A 22,487-nucleotide genomic window follows, 5' to 3' on the forward strand; every position below is an offset into this window, starting at 1 on the left:
ATGGTGGCAGAATCCAAGGGTTTTTCACAAGAGTGGCAACTTTTCACAATAGGATCGTGCACATCTCTAAGTTACAACGAGAATGCAGCTTAGATGAAATGTGTAACTTGGATATTTCTGCCCAGGCAACCTTCCAGGAGCTAGAGGCCAGTGGTGGTTGAGGAAGAAAGGCAAATGAGAGGTAAGCAACCAACGACCATTTCACCTTTCTACAGCAGGCTAGTTTCTACACACATACTGCTCCATCCACGAAAGCAAGAGGTATCACCAGAGTTCAAGGAAACGTTTTAGCCAGGCAAAAATACTTTGAGTGCAAAGTAGGGCCAATGAGCTGGCATGGCTCTGAGAGAGTTCTGAGGGCCAGTCAAAGAAGCCAGGTGGGTTGCTTCTGGTCCCCCAGGCCTAAGGTTCCCCACCCCTGGAGAAGACATAACCAAGCTAGACAAGCCAATAGTTTGATTCTGAATAAGGCAGTTTCCTATGTTCCTATGCACTTCAAGATTCCTTAGCACATGACCTGGGGGATTCTGGGATAGAGGGAAGATGCCACTTCTGACTTTATGTAAGACAGCTGGATGGGTCAGAAGAAGGTCATGCTGACTATAAAAGTAAGACCAGAAGGAGCCTGGGTTTCACTTTCCATATATTTTCCTTCTGTTGTGGTGTTCTGTACAGTGGATGCTCAGGTTGCAAACAAGATCTATGCGGGATGCACGTTCGCAACCCACGTCTGCGCACACGCGGGTTGCGATTTGGCCTTCTGTGCATGCGCAAAACACGATTTAGCGCTTCTGCGCATGCACGACTGCCGAAACCCAGAAGTAACCTGTTCCGGTACTTCTGGGTTTCGGCAGTCCCTAACCTGAAAAAACACAACATGAAGCATCTGTAACCTGAGTATGCTTACTGATAAGGTTTAGACTTATTATAAGTTATTGTAAGTTTAAGTTAAGTCTGCTGCGACTGGATTTCTTATGGACAGTGCCAATCTTGAATGTATTGGAATTGTGACCATTATGCTCATTTGCCTTCAGTAGCAGTAAAGCTCTTCTGGATGAAATACAATTGCCTCTGATCTATTTTTTTTTGGGGGGGGGAGGGGAATCCTGCAATGTGATAAAGTTTTTACTCTGCCAACTATACATTGGAATCTGCTCTGCATCAATATTGAGTAAAATTCCATGACAGAAACATGCAATATGATGAGCTGGGGGGGGGGAATACAAGAGACTAGAAGACTTTCTTACAGTGACATTGTTTTATCAGAGCCAGAGATCAAATACTAAACATGAACAGCTTGAAAGTATGGATCTGTTTGAAGGTATGCAGCTGCCACCAAGTTTCACCTAAAGCCATGACCCCACCCAACCTCATAAAATCATCGGAGAGCTTTGGAGTGAAATTATGGAGAGGTAGCAACCATGTTAACTCAGATAATGTCTGGAATGGGCCTTCAAATGGACTAAAAGAGCCATTCAATTCATCCTGGTAGGAGCATCCATCCACCAAGGGCCCTCCAGTCTGTTCATACTGTGCATACTGGGAACCTTATGAACACAAGACCAGCTCTGCTATTTGATATTTCAGCTAACTCTAGAAAGCAAAAGTCTGAATGTAAGGGTACCCGCATAATGCAATTCAAGGCGCAAGAACAAAAAGGGGGGAATCTTTTAAATTAAATAACCGAGATCTAAGGAGGCTTAGTTCTCACAGAACCCCCTTAGCAAACAAATCATTTTGTGCTTGACTCAAAAGGAGACACTACAAAACTGCACAGGGCTCTTCCTTTCAGTGGAATAGAGAAATCTGGGTCACAGAAGAAAGGCTGGATGAGATTCTTTGTATAGATTAGAAATTCCACTGCCCTTGACTGAAATATCACTCTACAAATAAATTCTGAATGCTCAGCTAGGAATAGAAAAGAGATTCAGTGAGCACCGAGGACAGTTGTTCACTTCATAATTTGCAATTTTTAATTTAAAAAAATGCTATAAACATATATAACATAATCAAAAGGACACCTTGATCAAGGAGGTTGTAAAGTTTGGTGCAGCAGCTGCAACAGACACAGGTGCCTTCTTGGTAGACACCAACCTAACATTTGGGCACCTGTGGAAGTGCCTCAGCATATGGATGGGGGGAAGATGGGTGCTTAGGTCAGTGCTGCTCAAAGTGGTGGTCTGTGGATCATTGCTGGTCCATGAGCCACTAGCTGCTGGTGCCTAGCAACTCCACCAAAGCCCAGATTGGTTGGGGCACTTCAGGGACCAAATATGGTGCCAGTCTCTGGCACAATGGTGTAGGTGGTTCAAGTCTTGACATCTCCAAGTAGGACTGGGAAAGACCCTAGTCTGAAACCCTGATGAGCTGCTGTCAGTCAAGTCTACACTTTAGCTTATTGTCTACACTGTATATAGTAGTGAGCTAGATAGACCAAAGGTCTGATTCAGTATAAGGCAGCTTCCTACAATCCTCACCATGCGACCAATTCAATCCCTATGGAACAGTTACAAGGGGGTTGAGGGGAGACTCCATGCAGGAGGACTTCTTGCACTGCTGGGCATGAATGTAAATCTGGCCTGATGATGATGATGATGGTAAAATGTTAAACAGAGGCTGAGCATTCAAAAACAACAACAACAACAATTGAAGAAGCCAAACCAAATAATCAGGAATCTTTTTAATGATGCAATGCAACGGTCATCTTGTTTAGAGCTAGAAAAGCCCTCTGGAATTCTGCCAGGGCATAAAGGGCATTTCAAAGTGGCATTCAAAACTGTCTACTCCATTCCTCCTTCTTCCCTTACTTTATTTAATGCTCCCCTTTTAGTCCTTTAAATATCAGATAGCAAGTGAGAACACCTGCCTGCCCAACATCTATTAGAAAGAAATTTCACCACTCCAGGGACACCAACTCTATCGCAAACAGGAACGTGGCCCATAACTTACAAATCAATTTTTTTTTGCTGGATGTGTTTGTAACTAATCCTTCAGGAGGTGGCTGACCTCCACCGCTTCAGCCATTCCATCTGCTGAGTTAGAGATGCTGCTCAGGCCTATAAACCAAGGTTATATAAAGAGTCGAGGAAAGGTGGAAGTTTTCCCGGAGCAGCTTATCAAAACCAGTACCTTGACCAATATGTTTTTAGCTGACTGTCCCTTATTTAGGATTTGTTCAACAAATATTAGCTCAGCTCAGCTGCAGCTGTGACGATTGCCTAACAGAACTCTATCAAGGGGCAGTATTTCACAGATGAAAATCCTCATAACACCTCTATTCATGTATCAGGATTACCACCCAAGGTCTTTCCAGGACCACTATTGCATGTTGCAGAAGGATCTGGAATCATAGAGATTTGGGAGAGCGAGGAACCATATATAGAAATGGGGAAGAAATTTGATCCAGCTCACATTTGAAGGTGAACCTACCTAATTTGCACTTTCTGAAACCAGAGGCAAACTTCTCTGAATTTTGTAATGCAGTTGTCCGGTCAAATGACGTACAAGAAAATGCTTATAGAATCATAGGCTTGTAGAGTTGGGAGGGACCCTGAAGATCATCTAGTCCAACCCCCTGCAATACAGCTATCCTATACGAAGAACAAACCTGCAGCACCACACTGTAACCAACCGAGGCATCCAGACTAGTATGGTAAAACATGCATTAAAATGCATTATTTAGGGAGCAACATATATAAGTACAAATCGACACCTGAGTTCCTACCAGACAGAGATTCTGACAACTTTATTTGGGAATGGGTGAGATTTTTGTTACTTCTCTTAAACAATTGGAAGTCAGTGAAGGACACCAATACGGATGAAGAGAAGTAGACAAATTCATAGATGATTAGAAGATAAGGTCGTAAGCATCTACTAGCCATGAAGGCTTTGTTCTACCATCAGTGTTGGAAGCAGAATGCTAGAAACTGCAGGCAGGAAAAGCACTGTTATGCTCAGACCTCACTTTTGGGTTTCTTCTTCTGTTTTTCTACTGTAAAAACAGAATATTGGACATTGTTGTTGTTGTTTAGTCCTTTAGTCGTGTCCGACTCTTCGTGACCCCATGGACCAGAGCACGCCAGGCACTTCTGTCTTCCACTGTCTCCCGCAGTTTGGTCAGACTCATGTTTGTAGCTTCAAGAACACTGTCCAACCATCTCGTCCTCTGCCGTCCCCTTCTCCTTGTGCCCTCCATCTTTCCCAACATCAGGGTCTTTTTCAGGGAGTCTTCTCTTCTCATGAGGTGGCCAAAGTATTGGAGCCTCAGCTTCATGATCTGTCCTTCCAGTGAGCACTCAGGGCTAATTTCCTTAAGAATGGATGCGTTTGATCTTCTTGCAGTCCATGGGACTCTCAAGAGTCTCCTCCAGCACCATAATTCAAAAGCATCAATTCTTTGATGATCAGACTAGGCAAGCCTTTGACCTGATCCATCAGATTTCTTCTTTTCTTCTTATATATAGATGGAAATTTAGAAAGGATTATTTACTTATTTATTATTTCATACAATTTATATATAGTGGTACCTCGGGTTAAGTACTTAATTCGTTCTGGAGGTCCGTACTTAACCTGAAACTGTTCTTAACCTGAAGCACCACTTTAGCTAATGGGGCCTCCTCCTGCTGCTGCGCCGCCAGAGCACGATTTCTGTTCTCATCCTGAAGCAAAGTTCTTAACCTGAAGCACTATTTCTGGGTTAGTGGAGGCTGTAACCTGAAGCATATGTAACCTGAAGCATATGTAACCTGAGGTACCACTGTACTGCTTGATTGTCAGAAGGACCTCAATGTGGTTTACTGTACATTGAATAAGAATGCAACACATCTCACCCAGATGGGGGAGACTGTGACCATTTGACCTACGTGTCTGCTCTATCTCACTGTTGGCAGGCCACTCCAAGGCCTCTGATCTCCTTTCTCAAAGTTATTTATCTTTAAACCAGGTTTGGTCTGGACAGATCTTCAAATAGAGGACAGCTTCAAACAGAGGAATGTTCACTGAATAGACCTTCAAACAGAGGGCTGTCCTTTGAAAAGTAAGACTGATTCGGTAGAGCTCCTCTTAAGTTCTTGTAAGCCACCATGTTCCAAAACATTGATGCTTTGTTGGGAAGAGGGTGTTTTCTTTCTCTGAATGATGCTTTCAGTAGAGGCAGGAAGAGAGAGAAAGAGAGAGTGAGGAAGGCATTCATCTTTGCATGCTTTTGTCACCCAGGAAAACAGAGCATGGGACTCTGTTCACTGTTAGGGAATTAAAGGTCAAATCCCCACCATCTGGTGGAAGTTGGAAGGCGGTCAGTCCTGTTAAGTAGATTTTCAGAAAAAGAGAGAAACTGGTACTCAGTTTGCCCCTGCCTATTATTAAAGAGAAGCATCCTGTGAACTGTGAAGTTCAGGGCAGCAGCAAAGGCTGCACGCTCAAGTATCTGCCAGGGAGCTACACCACTGATGGCCAAACTTGGTCCCCCAGCTGTTTTGGGACTACAATTCCCATCACCCCTGACCACTGGTCCTGTTAGCTAGGGATGATGGGAATTGTCATCCCAAAACAGCTGGCGGGCCAAGTTTGGCCATCACTGACCTATACCTTAATAGGGGGCCCATAGACAAGAGCCCCCTGGAGCTGCTCCAGTGAGAATGTGGAGTCACTTGTGGAAGTGGGAACTGTGAATCTCCAGAACTAGGAACCATCTCTGGCAGATATATGGGGGGTGGGGTGGGGGGGCATGCCTAATGCTTAAGGCAATTCAAGCATGTTAATAAAGGAATGCAGTTTCCATATGTGACACAACGCAAACTTGGATGTGCAGAGGAAATGGGGGTAAGGAAAGATAAATGATGCTACATTTCATTTTTACTTTTTTAGAACAGTGATGTGGGGGGTGGGGACTCAGAGAAGCACAGCTCTGGGACTTTTCTTTACAGCAGGAGTGATGATGTATTGCGTGTCAAGGCACCCTAGCGCCAAAGTTCCCAGGAGAACAATAGAGACACAGACAAAAGTACAGTATTTTTCGCCCTATAGGGCGCACTTTTCCCCTCCAAAAATGAAGGGGAAATGTGCGTGCGTCCTATGGGGCGAATGCAGGCTTTCGCTGAAGCTTGGAGAGTGAGAGGGGTCGGTGCGCACCGACCCCTCTCGCTCTCCAGGCTTCAGGAAGCTATCAGCAAGCCTTGGGAGCCTGCGGGAGTTCCTGCCGGGCTCCCATGGCTTGCGCACAGCTGCCTGCACCCCGAAGCCCGGGCGCGCTGAGCAGTTGAGCCCGGGCTTCGGGTAGCTCTCCGCAAGCTCTGGGAGGGCTCCCACGGCTTGCGGAGAGCAGCCTGTTCTGGGGACTGGGGTCAGGGGAAGCTCGGGCTTCCCCCGCCCCAGCCCCGCACCTGGGGGGGAAATCATTTTTTTTTATTTCCCCCCAAAAAAACTAGGGGCGCCTTATGGGCTGGTGCGCCCTATGGGGCGAAAAATACAGTATTTTGGTTTATGGGTTGAAATAGGCCACAACTTTATTGGTTACAGATGTGAGCAGTTTGGCTTAGGCATTGGGGTGAAGCCAGGCTATATTTTCACTCCTGCCCATCTGCAGGGAATCCACTTATGGATAAACCACCAACAGGGTGCACCCTGTGACATACATCGAATAGGGGCACCCTGAGAGGTTCCCGTAGGGCTGTGACATGGCCCTAGCCCACATCCAGGCATCAGACAGGATTCACACCCTGGATACCTTTAACAGGATACCCATACTGAGGAAGGAGAGGTGAGGCTACAACCTCCCCTCCATCAAACAAAGGCTTACCAAATGCCTAACCTCACAAACGTTGTGACAATTGCTACTAGGTAGGCGAAAACCAAATGGCTGGTGCCAAATTGCCAAGTGGAAAAATTCCTACCAAGAAGAGTTTGGATTTGATATCCCGCTTTATCACTACCCTAAGGAGTCTCAAAGCGGCTAACATTCTCCTTTCCCTTCCTCCCCCACAACAAATACTCTGTGAGGTGAGTGAGGCTGAGAAACTTCAAAGAAGTGTGACTAGCTGAAGGTCACCCAGCAGCTGCATGTGGAGGAGCGGAGACGCGAACCCGGTTTACCAGATTACGAGACTACCGCTCTTAACCACTACACCACACTGGGTCCCACCGGGAAAAGCTCAGTGAACTTCAAGAGTTCTGGCAATATCATCCAGATTACTTTGGTGGGTTCCCCTTGCTCTGGCCAGTGAATGAAGCAATAACAAGAGTTTTCAAGTTTTACTATTGTTCATTCCACATGAACATAATAGAATTTAGTGAATGGAGGCAGCTTTATACTATGACTGTCAGCGGACCCTAACAAACTGGGTGCTATGCTTTGTATTACTATTGCATGTGTGCACGAAGGGTCAGCATAGCTGGCTGCATATTTAGACCTTGTCATTATGGGTCCCTGCCCTTCTGCATTAACTCCTACACCGCTCTATGAGACCCTAGGCCTTTCTTCCCTTTCACTCACTCTCTTTTAAAATTATGTGTGGAACTAAGCTGAAAGGATAATGGCAGATGCATTGCGTCTCTGTGCGCGGTAGCAAAGTAAAAAAAATTCCATGCTCCTTGTAAGATGGTACAACTTGCCATGAAATGTGATACATTAAAGACGTTGCCAGAAATTGCCAGGCTAGCATCCTTGGCCCTATTTATAATCCAAGGACTCTGTGTCAGCTTTATGGAGAATCAGAAGACTAATATCAAAGTTATGCTGTTGCATAAAGTAAACACTCATTCAAACAAGCACCTTGCACTGCTCCATGGGCAGTGGCATAAATCACGGATGGAACCTGGTGGCTCGCTTCGCAGCTCAGAGCTTGATATGCATATATCTCTTTGCACCATTTTCCCAAAGCAAAAAAAAAAAAGTGAAAAAAGATATGGGGTAATTATTAACAGGAGGGAAGAATCTGTATTTTTTGATTCAGCATTCTTCATGCCTCAGGATGTGATTTTTCAACTCCCCAACACATATTCTATATTCTAGAATTTTTTATGTCTTCATTTCTCTTTTTAAATAAAGCTCTGGCATCCAAACTTAAAAATGATGCCAGTCTGTGCTCTATCTTTTCACCGCGCAACTGACAAAACAAGAACATCATGCTTGAGCAAATGACAGTCCAGCCCAAGTTGTGTATTTTTAAGTTCTGTAGATTCCAATGGGAGATTTAACTTTCTCCCATTAATGGAACTGAAAATTTGTTTCACTTTGGCTGACTTATACTGACAGCCCTTATCATAGCAATCCAGTGAAAACATTCCAGACTATGACTGTTCAAAACAGCACAAGGTGGGAATAACAATTAGCACGGGGCTGAATTTAGATGAAGTTTGGTTCTGGCTGCAAGATGTCTGGAGAGGGGATGGCAACAAAACTCCAAGAACTCACATATCAAATTATCCCATAAGAGAGCTTAATCCAGGGGTCAGCAACCTTTTTCAGCAGGGGGCCGGTCCACCATCCCTCAGACCATGTGGTGGGCCGGACTATATTTTGAAAAAAAAAATATGAACAAATTCCTATGCCCCACAAATAACCCAGAGATGCATTTTAAATAAAAACACGCATTCTTCTCATGTAAAAACACCAGGCAGGCCCCACAAATAACCCAGAGATGTGTTTTAAATAAAAGGACACATTCTACTCATGTAAAAACACCAGGCAGGCCCCACAAATAACCCAGAGATGCATTTTAAATAAAAGGACACATGCTATTCATGTAAAAACACTCTGATTCCCATACCGTCTGTGGGCCAGATTGAGAAGGCAATTGGGACGGATCCAGCCCCCGGGCCTTAGGTTGCCTACCCCTGGGCCTTAATCTATATTCAGAATCCTCACTTGCACAGGCCCCTGAGCACAGACAGGTGTTCAAGCTCTCCAGGAGACCTCTTAAGTCATCTTTTCATCTGCTTCTTTTGTTGCTAATGTGTTTTTTTCATTGCTGTTTAGAAACCAGGCAAACAGAGACAACATGATGTGAAAACTATTGTTTTATAGTTGTAATGGGGAATGTGTGGCAGGTTGGCGCAGTGCACAATTGCAGCCTCCTCTTCCTTTGATGACCAGTTGCTAAAGGCAGAGAGGGCATTTCTCAGTTGGAGCAGGATGGAGGGGTGCCTTGCTGTGCCAAGCAGTTCCTATGAGACAGGAGTTCTAGAGATTTGGCGCCCTCCTTTTTATTCCACTGCTAAAACAAGATAATATGGTAAAATCAGCTGCCTACCTGTCACACTTAGACTTACATAGTCATAAAAAGGTAAAGGTAAAGAGACCCCTGACCGTTAGGTCCAGTCATGGACGACTCTGGAGTTGCAGCGCTCATCTAGCTTTACTGTCCGAGGGAGACGGCATACAGCTTCCGGGTCATGTGGCCAGCATGACTAAGCTGCTTCCAGCGAACCAGAGCAGCCCATGGAAATGCCGTTTACCTTCCCACCAGAGGGGTACCTATTTATCTACTTGCACTTTGATGTGCTTTCGAACTGCTAGGTTGGCAGGAGCAGGGACTAAGCAACGGGAGCTCACCCCATCGCAGGGATTTGAACCGCCGACCTTATGATCAGTAAGCCCTCGGCTCTGTGGTCATCGTCATAGGAGGGCTTTTATACTTGCAAGGTGTTCTGCCCTCCCATCAGCGGGTTTAGCTGGACGCTACAGAAACAAACCTTTGTCAAAGGGCTCTGTTCTTGCAATGCTAGAGACCATAGGCCATGTTCTCTTACATTGCCCCTATTAGCAAGAGGCTTGTACAAAGACTATTGCCCCACTGCTTAGAAGAATGCCCAGAAGTTCAAGTTTGGAATTGCCCAGTCTACTTTGAGAAGACTACAGCATTAGTTACAAAATTTAGTGCAACAGCCTACAAAATTAGTCAGTTAATTCTACCTACTGGGTCAGCATATACTTTCTAACTTTTTTTAAAAAAATCACTAAGTTTTAATTTTGTATATCTACCATTTTATCATACTTCATTTTAACCATACTAGTACTTGTTGGATTTGTTGCATTAACTAGAGTATGCTGGTTTTTAACTGTATAATAAAGATACTGCTACAGACTCGGGCTGTGTGGCAGAAATGAAAACTGATTTTCTCAGTGATGACCGTTCCTTATGACTATTTCAGTTGCAACCTTCTCATTTTCCTTTTGCTATTATTAATCAGGTTCTGCAGAATGATCATTTTTAAAATCTCTTATTGTGTGTCAGATACTGTGAGTCCTTTGATTCCTGAGTCTTTGTTCACATATTCAGGCTGCAGGGCAGGAGTTAGCCCTTCACCTGCCTTAAGCTTTTCCATGGCAACTTGTCTGCTCCCAAGCTGCACTGCTCCTTGCAGAAAGCCAGGTGGATGTTTAGCCTTACAAACTTGTGTCTGGAAAAGGGAGTTGCAGTGGGGAAGTGAAGGGTAAAGTTATTCTTCCTTATGTTGCTTTTCCACTGAAAATTTCCCCTAGAAGAAATAGTCTGCAGATTGTTCGGCCGATACTGTGTTTGCTCATTGTTTTTGCCTAACCAAGAACTCCATGCAATTTGTAGTCTTACTGAATATTGATGCTGAACCAATAAAATACATCGAGCTGATTCTCCATTACGTCTTCATGTCACTGCCTTTACTGTCATTGTTAGATTGGTTTCAGCCAGAGATTTTCAAATTGAATAATGCTGCTGATAAGGGCTGCTGTTTTGCAGAGAAAACAACCCGCTAGAAATCTGCGCTTTTAAGAAACCCTTTTTTAAGAGGCAGTTTGACAATACAAATCCCCTATAGGAGTCTACCAACCTGGTTTACAAAAAGAAATTTGCACTGTATGCTAACACAAAGACAAAACTGATTTATTTGGCTGCAAAAGCAGTTCTGAAAAATAAAAGGCAGAGCCAACTGATTCTAGATTCCTCCCCATCCTCCTCCCTGTTGAGTTGTAGAAGGCTAACAATGACATTAAGGAGGAAGCTGACAACCAGGGTCACCCCTGGACTTGAGATAAGTAAGAAGGCATGCCAGGAGTTCTCTTGCTGAATCCCTCCAAGGTTCAGCCCTCATGGGTCTACACTTCAGACTCCTGAGTCCAGAAGCTAGGTAATCTGTCTGTTCTTGGTGGGGTTGCAATCCTGATGAAGGAGCAGGTGCATAGCTCAGGTGGCGGCAGCGGCTAGAGCATCTTTTGCCAGTTATGAGTTTTTATGAACTGATTGTCAGGAGTGGGTGCCGGGAGCAGGACACCAATAAACCACATGGCTTCAGTGAGGTTAACTCTTCATTTGGAGAAACAAGACCAGGCCTAGAGGGGGAAGACCTGTCCACTCTTAGACCAAGCTTGCTCTGTGGTTGTTCAAGAGATCACTTTGAACTCATCAAATTTTAACAACTCACATCTTTTGCCTGTATTAAAAGTTGATGGCAGCAAATCCTTCTCTTTAAATGTACTACAGTTTATTCTATTTTCCATGCCATGAATAATGCCGACATACACCGTATATTTTTTTCCCCAAAAATGTCTGCTTCGGTTTGCAGTGTTTTTGAGGGGGGGGGATTGAATGAGCTCTTCAAACTCATTTATCACCCACCTGCATTCCAAATTGATGAATACGTGCCACTAAAATTTAACACCCCCCCAACTGAAAGCCAAGCATTATAATTAAAGTTACCTGGTGCATTATCACAATAAGAGATTTTACTATAAAGTTGCACAAATCTTTTCTTGCAAAGGAGAGTACTGTTCAACCTTTTTAAAAAATAATCATATTGTTTAATCTTCACAAACTTGCTATTGCCACTGAATTTAGGAATAACAAAAGGTTCTGTGCCCAAGCTCTTTAGGCAGAGTGTGTCTGACTAAATGAATTTTTCTTTCTCTCATTGTGCAAATTTAAAATGTTACGTTCAAGGGAAAACAGGCAAACAAAAAAACAAAAAAAAAAAAGCAAAACACATAAATAAAACCAACCGTCAGAAATCCTATAATTGTATTACATTATTACTCCCACACCTGGGAGCAAGATGTGCTGAACAGAAAGGATTAAAAAAAGTTAAATGCTTCTGAGTTTTGCCCAAGTGCTTCCATTTATAAGTCACCTTATACAAATCAAGCTTGCAACAAAGTGTTACAGCACTGGGTGCTTCTGTTCATAATTCCAATCATGCCTACCTTTTTCAGCACACCCACAGAAATGACTCATGGAGGGAAAAGTTACATTTATTCCAATGTAAATGTAAATAAAGGATCAGCAAATAATAAATCAACTGAATTAACCAAATAAAGACAGTCCGGGCAGGGAAGCAAGAGCTGTTACTCTGAGAGTAAGAGCTGCTCCCAGTGGAACAGGCTCGCTTGGAAAATGGTGGACTCTACTTCCTTGGAGGTTTTTAAGCAGAGGTTGGGTGGCCATCTGTCATGGATACTTGCATTCCTGCATTGCAGGGGGTTGGACTAAATTATTATTATTATTATTTATTTATTTATTTATTTATTTATTTATTTATATCCCGCCCTCCCCACCCAGAGCCGGGCTCAGAGCGGCTAACAACAGTAGAAGTAACACAGCATTCTAAAATCAATTCATTCTAAAATCACTTCAAAATCAAATTAATGGCAACCATTGGGCTAGAGTTCTGTGAGGATTACCAAAGGAGGGGGTCAGGCTGTGCCTTGGCCAACGGCCTGGTGGAACAGCTCTGTCTTGCAGGCCCTGCAGAAAGATGTCAAGTCCTTCAGGGCCCTGGTCTCTTGTGACAGAGCATTCCACCAGATCGGGGCCACATTCAAAAAAGCCCTGGCTCTGGTTGAGGCTAACCTAACATCCCTGTGGCCCAGGATCTCCAAGATGTTTTTATTTGAAGACCATAATGTCCTCCGTGGGACATACCAGGAGAGGCGGTCCCGTAGGTACGAGGGTCCTAGGCCGCATAGGGCTTTAAAGGTCAAAACCAGCACCTTAAACCTGATCCTGTACTCCACCAGGAGCCAGTGCAGCTGGTATAGCACCGGCGAGGACCCCATAAGGAGTCCCGCCGCAGCATTCTGCACCCACTGGAGTTTCTGGGTCAGTCTCAAGGGCAGCCCCACGTAGAGTGAGTTACAATAATCAAGTCTGGAGGTGACCATCGCATGGATCACAGTGGCTAGGCTATATGACCCTTGGGGTTCCTTCCAATGCTAAGATTCTATTATTCTAAGTTCCTCACCACCCCTGGACACATCTATAGGTCCTCCTGTAGCCTCATGGCAAAAGGATTGGAAGGAACTCTCCCTCTTTGCTTGCGAACCTTAAGTCAGTGAACAGGAGAAGTGCCACATGGCTCTGCCAGTTCAACATTCACCTCGTCACACATGCCAAGGACCCTACAATTTCCCCAAAGCCAACCTAGCATTGGGTAACCTAAGGGTGCCCTTGACCCAATAATGCCTCAGGTTTTCCTGACCAGACCTTAAATTTCACTTGCCTGGACTAAAAGGTAATTTAAACCAACAAAACTTCCTACTGTAAGGAAAAAGGCAGGGATGTGCAGAGTCCCAAGAACCAACCTGGGGTTGCCGCCTAAATCCTACTCACCCCCAGAAACAGGCAGCCAGCAACAGCCCATATTGTAAAGAGAGGAAGAGGGGGGGGCAGATGCAGCAAATGAGAATGGTAGTGAGTTTGACGGGGAACCTACTGACATAGCCTGGCACCAATCCAGGCCTGACTAGGCTCATCTCCACATATAGAGCATTTCTTGTCAGGAGTTCAGCCTACACTCGAGTAGGACCCTGGTAGAGACACATGCCCGACTGGCATGTTCTCTCCCTCCTGGTCGTTCGTTCGGGAGCTTCAAAAGCTTTCTTCTGCCCGAACATCACAGCGACCGATGCCAACAGACATTGGCACACTTAGGGACCCGCAGAGTCTTCGCAGCTTTTCATGACAGACTTCAGCAACTCAGCATTTTGGCTAATCTACTTTGTTTACATATAAACACACACGGAGCACTGCAACATGGCTCCCTCTCTCTCTAGCATCAGACAGCAAAAAGAAAAAGAACAAAGGACAATAGTCCCACTTCACGGAGCACAGTAACACAAACATCCTGTCTCCGTCACTTCCCACTCTGTGGAGTCAAAACATATACCGTCATGTGAAAGACAAAAATCCCATGACTGCAATCATGGAGCAGGAATTCTAACCTTTTTAAGTCTGCCCCAGGGCAAAGACACTTGGAGTCTTCTTTGGAGGGGGTTGGACTGTGGCAAGCACCCCCCTTTAAATGGTGGTAGCAGCCTTTTCGGGATTCACCATCCTATTCGCCTCCAAGGTTTTCACAACAGGCACACTCACTCTCCATCTATTTTGCACCCACTCATCACATTCACACACATACACACACACACACACCTCTCTATATATATATTGCTCTGAGCATTTTTTTCTCCTGAGTCTAATAAAGTGTGACCCAAACAGTGTTTGTATTTTGTCATATCCAATGAGCCAAGGATTTAATTAGCTCTAAAACACTATCAGCAGTGACTAGCATTCTGGTTTGCTAATGGCCAGCGCTTAATATGCTTTGCTTAATGTCTTTCCTCTGTGTTCTCCAATCCAGGATGGTATGTATACCGTTCCTCACTTTGTATGCCAGGCTCGAGGAACATCTTCCTCTCTGCTAATTCCACAGCTTCTTCCACATCCTCAGGGATTTGTCAGGAAATACAAACTCCAAACCTGACCCAGCTTGGCAAGCTACTCTGCCTACTGGAGAAATGCTCCTTTCTGCAAAATGGAAGTGAGACTTTGTTGATGAGAGATTTGAATACGTTCTTCCCCCCTTCCCCCGCCACTGCCATGTATCATGTGTGGCAGCTATGCCATTTAGCCCCATATTGGTCTGGAAACCAAGCCTTATGAGGAACAATTGAGGGAGTTGGGAATTTTTGGCTTGGAGACGAGAAGACTGTATAGGTGCTAGGGTAAGATATCTTCAAATATCTGAAGGGCTGCCACACAAAAGTTATGGCAAGCTTGCTTTCTCTCAAGCCACAATGGGAGAAAACAACTGCTGGGAAGTGAAAAGGACAACACCAAAAGGAGGATATAACAGTTTCCACATGTAGGGCAGAATAAAGGTAATAGTTTGAGTTCCTCACTTGAAGCTTTATAAATTTATATATTGTAACATCACTAATGGATATCGTTAATTATGTAGCTGATGACTAAGGGATGATTATTATAATTGAAATGTAACTGGCATTAATTATGATTATGGAACACAGTTGTATAAGATCAGAAAATGCACCCAAACCATCATGCAGGGAGCCACTAAAATGTATTAATTGGAAGTTGATTGTCACTCTGATAATTGTATAATTTGGGAATTAATTGTTATTGTTATAATTTGGCTATTGTTGGGGAGTATATTGGAAAACTAATAAAAAAAATATATTAAAAAAATCCAAATGAATGGATTAAAATGACAAGAATCGATATTCTGAGTAAACACCAGGAAGAAAATTTTGATTGCAAGAGCTGAACCTCAATCAACAGTGTGATGCAGCAGCAAAAAAGTGAATGCTATTCTAGGCTGCCTCAACAGATGTCTAGTGTCCAGATCATGGGAAGTCATATCACTGCTTTATTCTGCCTTGGTCAGACCAAACCAGTTCTGGGCACCACAATTTAAGAAGAATGTTTGCAAGCTGTATTGATGATTTGTTAATTATTTTATATAATTTATGTTGCAATTGTGATGTTCTACTGTGTTACTAAGTGGTGCTGTGGTCTAAACCACAGAGCCTCTTGGGCTTGCCAATTGGAAGGTCAGCAGTTCGAATCCCCATGACGGGATGAGCTCCCGTTGCTCGGTCCCTGCTCCTGCCAACCTAGCAGTTCAAAAGCACATCAAAGTGCAAGTAGATAAATAGGTACTGGTCCGGTGGGAAGGTAAACAGCATTTCCGTGTGCTGCTCTGGTTCACCAGAAGCGGCTTAGTCATGCTGGCCACATGACCCAGAAGCTGTCTGCGGACAAACGCCGGCTCCCTTGGTCTGAAAGCGAGATGAGCACTGCAACCCCAGAGTTGTCCACGACTGGACCTAATGGTCAGGGGTACCTTTACCTTTTACTGTGTTACTATTTATTGTATGTAAGCGCTTTGTAACTCATGTGAGTGAAAAGCGACATAGAAATACAGTAAATGAAATGTGTGCCAAGGAGGGTGACCAAGATGATCAAGGGTCTGGAAGCCTAGCCATATGAGGAACAGTTGAGAGAGTTGGGTATGTTTAGCCTGGAGAACATGAGTCTGAGAAGACATATGATCACCATCTTCAAATCTCTGAAGGGCTTTCACATGGAGGATGAAGCAAGCTTGTTTTCTCCTACTAAGGACCCATTGTTGTTGTTGTTTAGTCGTTTAGTCGTGTCCGACTCTTCGTGACCCCATGGACCAGAGAACGCCAGGCACTCCTGTCCTCCACTGCCCCCCGCAGCTTGGTCAGACTCATGCTGGTAACCTCGAAAACACTATCCAACCATCTCGTCCTCTGTCGCCCCCTTCTCCTTGTGCCCTCCATCTTTCCCAACATCAGGGTCTTCTCCAGGGAGTCTTCTCTTCTCATGAGGTGGCCAAAGTACTGGAGCCTCAGCTTCACAATCTGTCCTTCCAGTGAGCACTCAGGGCTGATTTCCTTCAGAATGGAGAGGTTTGATCTTCTTGCAGTCCATGGGACTCTCAAGAGTCTCCTCCAGCACCATAATTCAAAAGCATCAATTCTTCGGCGATCAGCCTTCTTTATGGTCCAGAAGGACCCATAAGAATAGATTAAAGTTACAAAGAAAAAGGATTCCATATAAACACCAGGAAGAACTTTTTGACAGTAAGAGCTGTTCAACGGTGGAATGCGTTCCCTCAAAAGGTGATGGGCTCTCCTTTCTTGGAGGTTTTTAAACAGGTTTTGGTGGCCATCTGCTGGGCATTCTTTAGCTGGGCATTCTGTTTTATGGGGGGGGGGGGCTTCCTTCCAGCTCTACAGGTCTATGATTTTATGGCAAACTGTGAGAAGAGACTTTTTATCCTTCTCTCAAAACAGTAGAAATCATGTTCAGGCAAGTGGAGTCAATTTATGCAGATGAGAAAGTACCAATTGCTTTGCTGAATGGGACCAAAGTCTAGAACAAAGTTTCCAATATCTGTCAGTCGGGTGCTTAGAGAAGATTACCTGCAGGGTGAAAGCATGATAATGGTGTGTCCAAGGCATCTGTTCCCTAAGGTACATTGTGTACATGTAGGATTCGCAGAAAGGGGGGGAGGGAGTGAAGTTTTGAAATGTTAAAATGACTGTAAAATTATTGAAATGTATAAAATTGAAAATCATAAATAAAACAGATTTTTTTAAAAAAGAGTACAAGGGATGGCAACCTTGGCTGAAGCACCAGAGTGATTCACATGCTCTGGCAAGTGAAATGGGGTGACAATGAGGTTCTTTACTTTTGCTATTGCTTATGGAGAATTAGCACTGAGGAAATCAAAGGTTGAGGGAAATGACCAAGCTGAAGCTAGACTCAGCATTCACTTGATGGTTTGTTTTTATATCACTTGCAAGTGATGGCTGGGGCCACTGTGTGCATGGCAGTCATGTAAAAGTCATATCTTTCCACACACCTGTGCACACATTCCTGCATCCTTCATCTAGACAAGCATGTGGCTGTCTAGGTGCTGTCATGTTCTCGTCCCATACCAGAACTCACATGGAAAGCAATGAGGCTGTAGGCAAGACTGGTCAATGGCTGCTGGACCGTGGACAGCTCCAAGTAAGCAACTGGCTGTGAAAAAGGTTGGGAGCAGGGTACCTCTTCCAGACTCCACCCGCTTGAGAGAATTTCAGAGTCTTAAAGGGCCACTATCTGGTCTGAAGATAGGCACTCCTCCATCATTCCACAGACTTCTTCCTGGTTCACTCCTGGTACTGCCAGGCTGGTGATGTGCTGTGGGAGGTATCTGGTTGTTCAGGCTCAGTGAAAGGTGTCCAGGCTCTCTGACCCTACAAGCCCTAGTGGTCTTGGGGGCTCCTCTGGGAGTCCTTGTCCAACCACCCCAAGCACAATGGTCTCCCTTTATTCCACAGTCAACTCTGAGTGATGAATACAACCTGGGAAGAGGGCATGGCTTAAGGGGAGGCCTCAAGAACTACATTTGACCTCCAGACTTGAAGTCCCCACCCGAGACACAGAGGAAGCTTCCATGCTTGGAGGGCTTTCAAAAATGGAATTCTTGACTTGAGATCTGAGGTCTACCATACACAACTCACCTCTCAGATGAGGATAGATGAATCCTGTCCTGCCCTTGCATTCATTTTCAGAAGCCTATTGGCTGAAGCATTCTTATCTCAACAAAACAAACATGATTCTTTCCTTTGAGGAGTGTTGTGTGAATCAACACTTTACTAAGTAAAATACCGAGAGTCGTCAAACCAATGGGCAACGTTAAAAAAATGAGAACAGAGAATTTGAGAGAGAGAGAGGGAAGGGAGCTCAAGAAATGTTCTAATTGCTTTCTCCATGGCTGGGCACAACTGCTCTCATTTTGGGAGCCTTGTGCTTGCTATATAAATGATACTGATTTTTCCAGCCCATCGGACCATTTCGAACAAGGCAATGAGAAAACATCCAATAAGATCTGGGCTTGGCAGTTTATCGAGAGCCAGTTAATGAGACTCTGCCTGCAAGGACAAATGGGGTGCAAAGTTGGGTGCGCTGAGCCTGGGCCAAGACCTGGCTCACCCACACAAAATTTGCAAATTATTCCTGACTAGCAAGATCCAGATCATCATCACTGCTGCTACATGATGTGCATGAATAAAGGAAAAATCTAACTCAGTTTGCATTTCTGAACTGCACTTTCTGAAGCAAAACACAAACATCCTTCAGAATTTCCACTTCTCCAAATTTTGCAGAGCAGATTTCCAGCCTAGTTACGTATAAAAAGATGCATATATTAAAGTATGCGTTAAAATGTAAATATTGGTGAAACTAACATATAAAAATGTGCTTTATTAGGGGAATTGATGTGCAAAAATGTGCACATTGGGATACATTTGCATTGAAAAGGTGATGAATTTTCATGGGGACTCTTCTTTCAAAATCTGCAACTGATGTGGAAATATGGAGAACTGCACTTAAGACTGGGGGGAAATGAGAAACAGGGGGCATTCTATAGCAGTGCTGTCACAGCGGGAAAGGCAACTATCATAGGTAGATAGATAGATAGATAGATGATAGAGATAGATAGATAGATAGATAGATAGAGAGAGAGAGAGAGATAGATGGATAGATAGATAGATAGATAGATAGATAGATAGATAGATAGATAGGAGAGAGAGAGAGAGAGATCTTCCTGAATTTGGAAGGCAGAAATCTGAAATTTGGGTCTGTGAGGATATTAAAGTTTGCTAAATTGGTCACAGCTGATGAAAACGTTCATTTCCGTAAACATCTATATAAGGCCAGGCTTATGTTGCCCTGCACTGCTAATCGAATGAACACGCTGAGCTCGGCTTGCCAGCACCGTATGGAAAAATCTGTAACAATTACTGGTAACAATTGCATCTATTTGTTATTGCCAGCTGCCAAGAGAAACAAGACCCCTCCAGCAAATACACACTTCTGCTGCCAACAAACCTCACTCCTGGGGTCCCTCAAGGCATCTGGGCAAATCAACGGACGCCCACCAATATTTGTTCTTGCCAGCTGGAGTCATGAGCTGTGTTCCTTATTGTACAAAAACTGTAGGTTACTTTAACCCTGACATGGTTCTGATATTTATTTATTGGCAGAAAGTGAACAAAAATGCTTAACTTCATCATGTATGTTTTCCAGAGCCCTGGGACACTCCCTGCAGGTGCTTGTTTTTTAGGGGGGGTGGGGGGCTATTTGCCAACAGTGAAATAAGTAATCATGTAGAAATGTTCTCATGCCATAGCAAGTTTGAAGGACCGGACTTAGAAATTGAGTCAAAACTGAACAGATAAATAAATACTAATCAGTTTTTACTGTACCGGTGTAGTATTTATTTATCTACCACACATTTCTGAGCACAATTCAAAAGTGTTGGTGCTGACCTTTAAAGCCCTAAACAGCCTCGGCCCAGTATACCTGAAGGAGCGTCTCCACCCCCATCGTTCAGCCCAGACACTGAGGTCCAGCTCTGAGGGCCTTCTGGTGGTTCCCTCACTGTGAGAAGTGAGGTTACAGGGAACCAGGCAGAGGGCCTTCTCAGTAGTGGCGCCCTCCCTGTGGAACGCCCTCCCACCAGATGTCAAGGAAATAAACAACTATCTGACTTTTAGAAGACATCTGAAGGCAGCCCTGTTTAGGGAAGTTTTTAATATTTGATGTTTTATCGTGTTTTTAATATGATGTTGGGAGCTGCCCAAAGTGGCTGGGGAAACCCAGCCACATGGGTGATGTATTAAAAAAGTTGTTGTTGTTGTTGTTGTTGTCTCTTCAGGTATGACCACCAACTTGGGTGGCTTTAACAGAAGATCAGACAAATCAATGAAGTTTAAGACTATCCATAGCTACTAGTCATGATCCATAGTTACTGCGTCTACTGTTGGAGGCAATTTGCTTCTGAATGTGAGTTGTTGGGAATCACAAGTAGGGAGAGTGCTGTTGCACTCAGGTCCTGTTTGCAAGCTTCCCATAGGCATCTGGTTCACCACTGTGAAAACAGGATGCTAGACTAGATGGACCTTTGGCCTGAAGCAGCTCTTTATTCTTGCGTTCTTAAGAAATGTGTTTGGAATTCACTAACAGAAGACTCAGAGAAGGAATGGCGCCTTTATGTTAGCTCCTATCTCATTTAAAGAAATTGGACTAGATGAGCTCTGTGTCCCTTTGCTGGTCTTCAAAACTCTGGTTCTATGGAAGATAAACACCTATTCCTCACTCTGTAGTGCTACATATTTTCAGCAGGGAGACACAAGGTGCTGATATCCTCTTTCTGCATCTCACAAAAAAGTCTGCCATGCAGGTTCAATCAACCTAGGACTCCTCTATAAATACTCCTGATAAATCTTGCAAGTTTCTGCCATGGCTAATGGCAAGTGAACTGAACCATCTGGATGGAGGTCTGACAGGTTCTTTGTTTCTAAGAAAAATGGAGGACACCTATACACGAAACCTCTTTGCAGCATCCCATAATTTCTTCCAGGGTCGCTCGTATTTATGGCCGTATGAAAGAGAAGGAAGGAATTGTTTCCACATATCCCTTGGTGACCATGGGTTGATAGAAAACAGAACTTTGTAACTTACAGTGTTATTTGCAATGTTTACTCAGAAGGAAGCCCCTCTGTGTCTGATTATGGGATTATGATTATGTGCTCTGATTATGGGAATGCATAGGACCAAGCTGATATGCCTCCTCCCCAAACTTTGTGGTCATGTGTGTGGGTGGTGGAAGGTATTTCTGCAGATATTTCCTTTTTGAGGATAGTGGGGCTGCAACTCACTGCCAGACAAATTCTGCCAGCCAATGAACCATCACTGCCCATCCCTAAGTCCCTGGAACAAAAATATGTGATGGTTTGATATGATCACTATGGTTGAGGGCTTGGTAGAAAAGGTAGCAGACAAGCAGCAGCTATCAGGAAGAGTCCTTACTAGCAAAGAGTTTCTCCCCAGTTTTTCTGCTGCTCCTCATTGTTAGAGAGTTGCTCCCTGCCACCCCAAAATCAGAAATTTTCATAAATTTTAGGTAAGTCTTTCAGGGGAGGCTCATAGGCGCCGACTCCATGGGGCCTGAGGGGGCCCGAGCCCCCTCAAAAATTCGTTTGGGGGGCTCTGCCCCCCCAATAATTTAAGAAAAACAAAGCCACTCCCGATCTAGAGAGGGGGTGGGGTTGCGGGCTCTCAACCCATCAACAATCTCGCGGGGCTGGCGTCAGCCCCGCGAGAAGCAGAGATTCCCCCTAGCTCATTAATATTCACCGCCCACGGTGGCAGCCAATCGGCTGCCGCAAAGGGCGGGCCCTCACAGGTTCACTTAAGGTCGGGGCAGCCCGGGGCTCGCCCCTTTCGTTCCCCCAGCAGCAGCGGTTTGGAGGTCTTGGGCCCCCCCAATATTTTTTATAAGTCGGTATGGGCCCCCGCCCCCCCAATATTTTTTATAAGTCGGCGCCCCTGGGGAGGCTAGTCCATTGGGGTGAAGGGGGGACGGTCTCATCAACCTCAGTCTGACCTCACAGTCAGTTCTAGAACCAGGTTTACCAGTTCCAGACCTGCCCTAATCTAAATCGCAGCCTGAGCACAAATCAACACAAGACAATCCACATAGGAAAACATCTACGTCTCCCATAACAAATTGAAACCTACAATTTTGTCACAGCTCAAGTGGGGTGGAGGGGAATCTGAGTTGCCATTGATCACCATTCATTTCTAAAAGGACTATGCCGTTTGCAGCTTTTCAAAATAAAGCATCAGCCATCATTTTCC

General features: G+C 44.5%; 1 protein-coding gene across 2 annotated transcripts in view; it reads right to left on the reverse strand.

The window, feature by feature from the left end:
• Window positions 1-22,487, reverse strand: part of ADGRD1 (adhesion G protein-coupled receptor D1) — a 275,448-nt gene that overhangs the window by 12,233 nt on the left and 240,728 nt on the right. The window lies entirely within an intron of this gene.

Source organism: Podarcis cretensis (assembly GCF_951804945.1).
Source record: "Podarcis cretensis genome assembly, chromosome: 16".
Classification (NCBI taxonomy): Eukaryota; Metazoa; Chordata; class Lepidosauria; order Squamata; family Lacertidae; genus Podarcis; species Podarcis cretensis.